This window comes from Mastacembelus armatus, chromosome 8 (assembly GCF_900324485.2).
Source record: "Mastacembelus armatus chromosome 8, fMasArm1.2, whole genome shotgun sequence".
Lineage (NCBI taxonomy): Eukaryota > Metazoa > Chordata > Actinopteri > Synbranchiformes > Mastacembelidae > Mastacembelus > Mastacembelus armatus.
In genome coordinates this window covers 16,089,628-16,099,642 of record NC_046640.1, presented here as the reverse complement: position 1 = coordinate 16,099,642, position 10,015 = coordinate 16,089,628, and positions in this window count along the sequence as shown.

Genomic DNA, 10,015 nt, shown 5'->3' with positions numbered 1-10,015 from the left:
CCTTCTTCCTCTTCTGGATTCCTGAAAGAGAGAAGGAGGAAAACTAAAAGGCTTGTTGACATTATTGCTGCCACCTGCTGTTTTCCAAATATATTGCAACACCATACTGCAGTTTCAGCCAGTTTAGAGTAGGATGGTTTAATTTTCCAAAAAGTTTTTTTAGTGATATTCATGACAAATATTCTAACTAAATTAGTAAATCAATGAAAAATGAAATAGGAGCAATACATTTGCCAGCTAATCTGAAATAAATAGCTGATAGATTTGTCTGCGTTTTTATTCCCATATGCTTAGAACTAATGTTGGAGTTAATTTAACTGAAATGCTCCAGTTATTTATACTGGATATTGATTTTTTTTAGACTGGGTACTGAGAAAATTCATGCCCCCCAGTGGTCACAGTGAGAAACTACACTATTAAATTCTATTTATTTCTAACTAACAGTTAGTGTGATTAAAACAAATAATAGTGTAAAAACTCAGATGTTGTATTCTCATTATTTATCGTACTGGGACATGTTTCTTGTGTTAAATTTAATCAGCCACATGCAATATGAAAATGCTGTGCAGCAATGTTGATGAATTTATTACAACGAAACTTGCATTTCAGTTTATATTAACAGTTTTTAACCATGATACCGTTAAACTTTAAAGATGTTTTCCATTAATAAACATGGATGTCATGGTCGAGCTTCTCTTCTTCTGCCTAATTGCACCATAAAACATCAATTTTCTTTATTAGACAGGTAATGAATTATCAAATGTTTGTTTGTGCTGTTCAGGAAGCAGTTTTTGACTTTTATTTTCTGTGAAAATGAGGCAGCTGTAGTCAGGGATTGAGGTATCAATTGACAAGCACTTCTCTGAATGTCTAACCTCTGTATCCAATGCCTGCATATAGGTGGGAATACTGTAGTTTTGCAAATAGCAGCCACTTTTGTTTTTGCTGCTATCATTAGGCAGCTTGAACCCTGTTAGACCTTTAGCTTTATGTACGCTACAGTTTGATGCCATGATTGCTTGTTGAACTGTTGCTGTGCATGGTTTGTTATGAGGGAAATCAAAACAGTAGTTCTCTAGAGATCCAGTAGAGGGGGTTCCCAGTTTACTTCCCATCTGTCAGAATGAAATGGCTCCATAAAATAATGACCACACTTTCTCCCTGTCTGCTCTGTCCTGCTATTAGATGGCAACAGCAAGATTTCTCTGCGAAGATGGAGACTGATCAGAATATTAAATAACTGATCCTCACCACCACTGCTGATTACTTCGTCAATCACAGATTGGAACTGCTGGTCCTGCCACCATCACACACAAATTAAGTTGAGCCCTGTGAGTTTTGAGGTTAGTATTAGATATATGTGGTCACATAAGGTCTCAGTGAATGAAATAGCAGCGTGATCTGTTCTGAACTGCACCAAAGAGAGACACCCTTGAGACCAATGATGAACTTATTTGGACCTTTTATCACTGCTGGCTGCACTAATTAATCACACTGCTTTGTATTGAATACAGGGCAAGGATTTGGTGAGAGAGAGAAGGAGACTGCAACCACCTCTCCAGACTGCTGAACACAATGAACTCAGTGAACCAAGCTGTGCAGAGTTATGGAGTGAGCTGGATGAGAATATGGTTGTGTGCAGTCTGTGCATTTGTGCACACACAACAGGGACTTTTGAATAATCGAGCATTACAATTCTTGCTACTGTTGCTTTGTATTCCAAGCTTTAATTTTTGAGTCTTCTGTCAGATTATACGCCTCGTAGTGTTCATTGTAGCCTGGACTTCAATTTGCTGCAATGCTCTGGACTGCTGCCCCACATGTCTCACTTCAGTTTCTGACAAAAGCTTCATCTTCTGTCACAGCTGTGAAATATCTGCTAAACGCACACACTCATCTGTCAAACATCCAGCAGTTGTCCAGGCCTGCTATGTCCCAAATCTATACTGCTTACTAAATCTATACTGTACGCCCCATATGTTATAGCAGTATTATATGTATATGCTAACTACAAATACTGTTAACTACTAAGTGTTTGAATAGTCATTGCTCTCCACTCTGGCTTTTAATTTCTCCACTGGGAACATCACTGCACTCTAAAAAATGAGGGACAAACTGCACAAACTTATATGCAGAGACTCACTCCAGAGTTTGTGTGAGGATCAAAAGCAACTTCTGTTGTATCACCAAACAAATTCACGTAGGTAACTGCTGCAGTTGTGGTGTATTTAAGACAGAATTGTCCTGGAAAGTACTTTGCTTAGCTGCAGCAGAGAGATTCATTGGTAAAGTCGCCTGTAGGTTTATTGTTGTTTTTTTCTTTTAGCCATAAACATCATAAGTCATATGAAACAAATCTCATAACTTATAGCTCATGAATAATCTTTTCCATATTCCATGATCTATAGTTATCAGTTGTTTTTCTGTTGGCCAGTAGCAGACAGCTCAGGGTAGCAGAGTTGTTCCATGGTTACTGAGACAAATTACAAGCAGCCCACTCTCCTACTTGCAGGCAGATGAAAACTGAATGTTTTAATGTGCCCCATATACCTGTGGTGCAGAAATATATTTAACTCTCTGAGAACAAATTGACTGTGTGATATGTCTACTGGCACGTGCTGGCCCGCTTAACAGATTGCAGCCAAAGTGTGACTGATGGGCTGTCAGTAAATTCCAATTTGCATCTGCTGATTGTAAAAACTAATCACTGCAAGAGGAGGAGCAATGAAGAGCATAAAATTGTCAGAAATCTCCTGTGGTTTCAGTGTTAACTGATGCGTGTCCAACTGTTGTATGGCTTCCAACATGGCTATTATTGACGTCTATCCTTTGCTGACACTCTGCAGTCAAAGCCTGCTGTGTTTAATGGGACCTGGTGCATTTTTTTTTTCCTGCTTTTGGCTTGTCAGACTCAATAGCCATCTATCTCTGACCACCTTCCTCTCTTTCAGGGCTAACTTTGTTCATGTCTCTTTGAAGCTGCACAGGAGTGTTCAGCCAGCAGCTGGCCACAGGAGAACAAAATGTCTTTGGAGTCTGCCCTGTGTCAAATAGGATAGTGCTCATTGTCAGTGGTTGTCATTTTGCCAGATGAAGGGGGCCATTTTTGGTTCCTGCTCTCCGACTGAGGAGAGTGAGAAGCTCAAAGGGAGCTCCCTGGAGGGTGGTAAAGGGCGCTGCGGAGGATGGAGTCATAGCCTCTCAACCTTGCAACCTCTCAAATCTCACCAACACCAGCAGTTCCATCACTGCAAACACACACACACCTCCAATAAAAGATGTTGTGTACTAGGTAAAATTTTTATAAACGCTCCATATGTTCAGTCCAATATTTTGGATGCACTTATTCAGGCTCCAGGAAGTTTCTAGTCACAACCAAGCCATAGTCAATCACATGACCACCCATAAAACGCTGAATTGTTGTTTCTGCACTTTGGTTTTACTGTGGAAATAATTACAAAGCTGTAGAGGTGCTGGTTGACAGATTTTGTTGCTGTTGGACACAGCCATGCAATGTGTTTCCCCTGTTTCAGCCTTTGTGCTACGCTAAGTTAGTTGGCTGCTGCTACTCATGGTGGAGACAAGAAAGTTTAATCAGTTTCTCCTTCCAACTCTCCCAGAGTGAACAAGCCTGTTTGCCCTCAGCACATCTCTGCTGATAAAACATGGCATCAGGAGTTTGGTTTATCATCCACTTCATTATGGACAGTGATTGAATTTGCACTATTTAATTAGCAAGTTTCCCACATTCAATTATAATGAATCAACACAGCCGCTGCAATCTATCAGAAAACAAACTTTTTCATCAATTAGATGCAAAATCTATGAGATGTCATTAAATAACAAAGCACTGTGGAAAGTTTCAAAAGTTGGGTCAGTGGGTTTATGGTTTACAGAAAAACAGCACCTTGACGAAAAATGGACCTGATCAGCAAAATGCTGTTGCATTGTGTTGTTTCTGCTCCTCATCAGATATGCAGTTTCCTTCTCAGCTCTGGTATTTTGATTGATTGCTGTTGCTGACATTTATTCTTGGACTTTGATACATGGTTTGAATTGTGATTAAAGAGGAAGAGGGCTACAAGCTACTGCATGGCTCGTGATAGCTCTTGAGGATAGAGAAAATAAAAAGCAGGAGGAGTGGTTGGACAGGTCATCTTTAAAGACAGGCAATGGTAATACAGTAACACATCCATTATTTTCTGCACTTTTTCTGACCTGGACCTGGAGGAGACCTTTGGACTTGAGGAGAGGGAGAGGAGTGGAGTGGTTATAGCTGGTGGAGGGGTAGAGGGAGAGAAAAAGAAAGAGGACAGCAACAGGGGGCTGAAGGAGGAGTTCGCTCTCATTAAACCTGTGGCCATGCTTTTGTATTTCCCATCACATCACAATGTGTCCCTCGGGAAGGCAAGGAGAGTCTTTTCTGCATCACAGCTTTAATGTCAGTTGCTGGATTTGCTCATTATGCTTTAGTTGATTGTTTTGAACCAAAGGAAGGAAGTCATGCAAGTGTGTAAGTTTAATGAAATAGAACGTTTTTTGGAGGAGATATTTCATGGTGATTTAGCAGCCCCACGCCCCACATGGCTGAGTAACCTCTCAGTCTGCAATACTTTCTGGTCATTTGCTGGTCGATCAAATCTTTTATAATGCAAATCAATTTGTCAGGTGCATGTGCAGAATAGCTCATCCACACGCCGACTGCCTGCGTCAACTTCACAGGTGACCTTTTGTTTCTGTAGTTGTTTGGACTTGCAGCTTGTTTGATGCTCTAACCACCCTGAATTAAGCACTACTCCAACATCAAGGTGTTGTTTGCTAGATGAAAGCAGAGGGGGCTGCATGGTGGGCAGTACATTAAACAGGCAGGTATTCACAGCCAGTGGTGAGGCAGCTGGGGAGAAGGACTAGGTGTGATGAAAGGAGGATTAGCATGGATTCATCATTTCCCTCTATTTACAAAAAAGCTACGGGTCCTGCCTGAAGCTACTCTGAGATTACCAGGAGAGAAGCTCAGCAGGTTTGTTGGTTAAAGAAAAGTAAGTGTGGCAACAAAGCATCAGTGCCTTTGATTTTCTCAGATGGTGGGTATTTATAGATGGTAGGCATTCACTGATATAAATACATCGTCAGCTGATGATCGTCAAAATATGATGGAAAAAACGCAGAGTGAATTCATAACAGGTGCTTGTAAGTAGCTTTAAAGTCACACTAGGTTAAAGATAATAAATGACCTTATCTCACAGTGTCTGACGTGATCACAGATTTGATTTATTCTGTCACAGCTTGTTCCAGTTCTCTATTGAAGCTAAATGATGCTTACATTAAGTAAGAATATCCAAATCCCTGCCTTTAATGGCTGCGTCTTTCACTGGTTTTGGTTTCTTTTGTCACTAAATCGAGTTTGTTGGGTTTAGCCATGTCTGTTAAAGACATACCTGTAAATATGTCATGTTATGTTTCATTACAGTACAAGGAACAACACTGCTTGTTCGTCTGCATCTCTTTTTCCTTGAATATAATGCTCCAGTTAACAGCTTGGAAGCTTCAGCACTCCAGAGTATAATTCTGTCGCTCTAAAGGTGCAATTTTCTGCCAGCTGCAGTCCCAGTCACCAAAAGGCTCAGGTGTGACACTCCTGTGACAGTAATTCTGCTGATGCCTTTTGTTTCTGATGCCTTATGATGTGTCAGTCAGTGATCTGTGTGTGGTGACACTTGTTTGATCAGTTGTTGGTAATTTTCTGCATAAAGAACTCGAACCTTATCAGTCAGGTCACAAGATGTCTGTCATTTTTTTAAAAACCTCAGACAGCTGACTATGCAAAAGATGAGGATGAATATTTTCGAGACAGGTTGGAGCAGTCACAAACACCTACATCACTGACAGACACAATGCAGAAACATTAACAACAGCAGTTCAATACAAAAACTCTACAATTAACTCTTAACGCTCTCAAAAGCAGACATCAATATTTGCACAGAAGTATTTTTGCAGGGCCTTTGTATGATGCAGTACAATGCTACAGTAAAAGCTGCAACAGCCAATTCCATAATATATATAAGGTATTGGATTATCTAAGAAATCTCCTGACTCCTGCTTTTTTTTTGAAAAGCTCTGTGAAGCAGGCTTGTGATATTACAGCTACATGAAATCAAATGACTCATTAGTGTAAAAGGATTGCTAGCACTTCTCATCACACTAACAATTAAGGCACAACCCTATGAGTCTTTATGGGCGAGGTTTGTAGCTTCATGTTCAAGGTTTTCAGTCAAACCATAGCATAGAAGACAACCTTACAGTGGTCAATGCTGGAGCTCTCAGGGCTGCTTGGGATGCCACTGAGCACATAGATCTAATTCAAAGTCTCAAGGAGTTTGTGATTATGTTTAAATTGTTTGTATCTTATTTTATACACACACCGTTTTTTTTTTTTATCAACATGGAAAGCTTTTGCTTTAGAATTGATCATAAAGACCAGGAATCTAGACTCTGGTCCTGTACTAATCCTCCTCAAGTTAATAAGAGCACGGCTCAGAAACTCATTATTCAGTCATCACAGAAAAAGTGGCTGGATGACTTAATTAACACCTTGCACTTAGAGAAGCTATGATGCAAACATGCTATTTCATCAAAGCGTTTTCCCAGTGGACATATTGACTTGTCATAGCGGGAAAATCATAGATATTAGTTACGACATTAATGAACGCTTTGTTTAATTCATGTGTCCCAATAAGCCGTGACAGTGAGACTGTGAAACTGTACTGGCTAAATGGAATTCAGCCATTATTCATTTTCATCCTGTACTTAAGAGCCTTGGAGCCATTCGTTCCATTCGTTCGTATTATTTCACAGTATAATATGACTATGAAGTGGACATATATGTGGACAAGGAGACTGGCTAAAACAGGGTGACAGAATTTAACTATTGTTACAGATTCTTCTGCTCAATTTGCCTTCATTAACTATACATGTAACGGTGCGTCTAAATGTATATTAAATTGAACAGCAGTCAAATTAGTGTTTGTATATGAGTAGGTGGCTCAATTAAAATATATTAGAAAAAGAAAAACAGTTCTAGTATTTGTTTGGTGTAAAAATCTGGACTCTCTTGTGCCTACACTGAATGATTCATAGTTCCTGTTCTGGATATTGACAGATATATATAAATAAATCACCTTGACTTTGATTTAGGGCTGCCCTTTTTTTGCCTAGGTTGTAATGTTTTTTCTTACTATTGTTCAGAGGTGCAAAAACAAACAAAACAAACAAAACAAAAAAAAAACAAAGCAAATCTTTGCATGTACACATGTGTACACACACACACACACTCACAACCAGCAGCAGTCCAATCACAGCAGCAGCAGACAGGCCCATCCATCTTTATTACTGCAGCAACACACGCCAAAGACCTGGCACTACGCACACACTCTCTCAGTTTTTCTGCGTATCCTTCCATTGTTCTGTCTTCATTCTCTCATTCTCTTCCGTGACTGTTCTCATCTGCTGCCTGAACTTCACATGTGAGAAGCTTAATGCCTGACACGACCTTTTAAACACACCTTTCTATATGATCTCAGCTTATATAATGTGGTGATTGTTCACACTGATCCTTTTGTTCAGCTGCTGGTGACTTGAAGGTTTATGCAGGGTAAAGTCAGTTAACACAGATCTATATTTGGCAGGAGCGTTTTTTTAATGAGAGAGGTGTTAATTGGTTTGTCAAGAGCTATGTGTATTAATGATTGGCAGACTGTGCAAAACACTCACTGGCTGAATGTGCCTGTGGATGTAACCAAGGGGAGTTTGAAAGATGACACACTCGGGTTTTTTAACTTCACTCAAAGGTGATTATAGTTGCTTAAAACAGTGTCTTCGTGTGTGTCTCTCCTCATGCAGTCTGCTCTTGACAGGGACAAAGTGCCAGCTGAATCAGTGCTGCTCACAAGCTTTTAATTGGACAAACAGACACACAAACGTTGCTTCTCTCTCTCTCTCTCTGAGCTTGTGATTATCACCTGGATTGTCACAGTTGAGCTGGTGCGGTGGAACGACAAAGCCCTGTTTGTTGCTGCATTGTACACTGTATCCCCCTGAGTTACAGTATGACAAACTGTTATCACGCTCACACACACCCACACACTGTAAACACCACATACAGCAGCAGCAGACTGGTGGATGTATCCCCAGCACTGTTGCAAGTCCTCTGCAGTTTCTGCAGTTATGATGCCCAAAGTCCTGGTCATTATGTGGTTTCTCAGTGACCATCTATCAACATCTGTCTTCTGTTAGAAATGTGAGCAAATTGTGAAACATGTAAAAAGCCTCCCAGCCTGAGGGTTTATATCTATTTAGACTCATCAATACATCTTATCAGAAGGGAATTTCAATCTGGAATTGAATTTAAAGACTACATTGTCTCTATTTTTCTGTTAATCAGAACCAAATTACAGCAAAAAACTGAAACATAAAAAGCCAATAACTACAGAAAGCACAAATCTTTGAAAATGTTGCAAAATGTCAGCTGATTGAGTCTAACCAGATACGATAAAATAAAAAGCACTTAACCACTGTGCATTCTCCCTATTCCCTTGTCCTAGTGTAAATAAATAATTAGTTAATCTTATATATTTTTAATCTGATTGAGTTCTGATTGAGTGTGATTTCTTGTGCAGATGAAACGACACAGATAATCAACACTATGCCTCAAACCTTAGAGATTCTGTTCTTTATTTCTTCAATCAAAAAATATTCATATTAGCCAATATGTTTCTGCATATTTTCTCACAGCACAGTAATACATAATCTTACTACAGTCAATACATTCATTAGGAGAAAAAAACTGAATTATGCAAGCCTATAATCACTCCAGTACAATCAAAAACACAGTTTTGAAACACTGCCATGGAGAGAGGTAAAAGACTCAAAAAAGGTCATTGTGTAGAAAATCACAATCAGAAAAATACCAACAAGACTGGCAGAAGCATCAATTGTACATTCATAGATATACTGATATAATACTGTGCTGTATGTAATTATATTCATCATAACTGAGTATAAATACATATTTGATTTCACTTATTATAGATTCTATGGCACAAACACGTTTTAAAGCATCTTTCTCTCTAACACAGACTTTATATTTCCACGCACACACACACTCACACACACTGTAGCAGGTAGAGAGAGACAGAGAGGAACCCAAACAGAGCAGGGTGTGTGTCTAAGAGAGAGAAAACACAATTTTCCCCTCTGATTGATTTATGTTTGTTTTATCTTTTTAATATCTGCCTGACAGAAATATAGATCCTGGGCATTTCTTTCCTCGTAGTGAGAGAAATTTCTTGGCATCAACCACTTTGCACACACCCTCCCTCCTGTAGGATACAAAGGGACACCTGCATATCGCACACTTTCCACTCCCCTCCCCTTTGGTTTGCCAGCATGCCCGCCTTGTTCCCTGTAGGCTGCGGGAATGAGGCACTGGTTCTCACACAAATGTCACATTAACATGGCCAAAACACTGGATGGGGTTAACACAGGAAATGAATGTCATGGCAACACTGATTTGGCAGGAGCACCTCCGGCTGGAGCCAAACCATTTTTTATTATCTTTTTTAATGATCTTGGACTTAATCATTAGACAGTGTTGATTACAAGACATATCGTAGTGGTTTTGACAATAAATACAATGTCTGGCTGAACATGACTTTGAGGGACTGTGGTCAAGGAACTCGACTGATTACTGATTATCGACCCTTTGGCCATTCATCTCCATTACCCAATGCTCAACACCCACCATCACCATCCCCAACCTCACAGATCAATTTTCTGATAAGAAATTACGAAGCAATAAGATCAATGTAGCACCATGTAGCACATAAGAATTTAAGGTAATTAGTTAACAAGTAAAGAGGACACCTTGATATAAAATGGCAAGAAAGAGGGGCGAGTGGAAGGAGTGCTAAATGAAGACGATGAGGACCAGATGGTACTCTGTCATTCACTTTGTAAT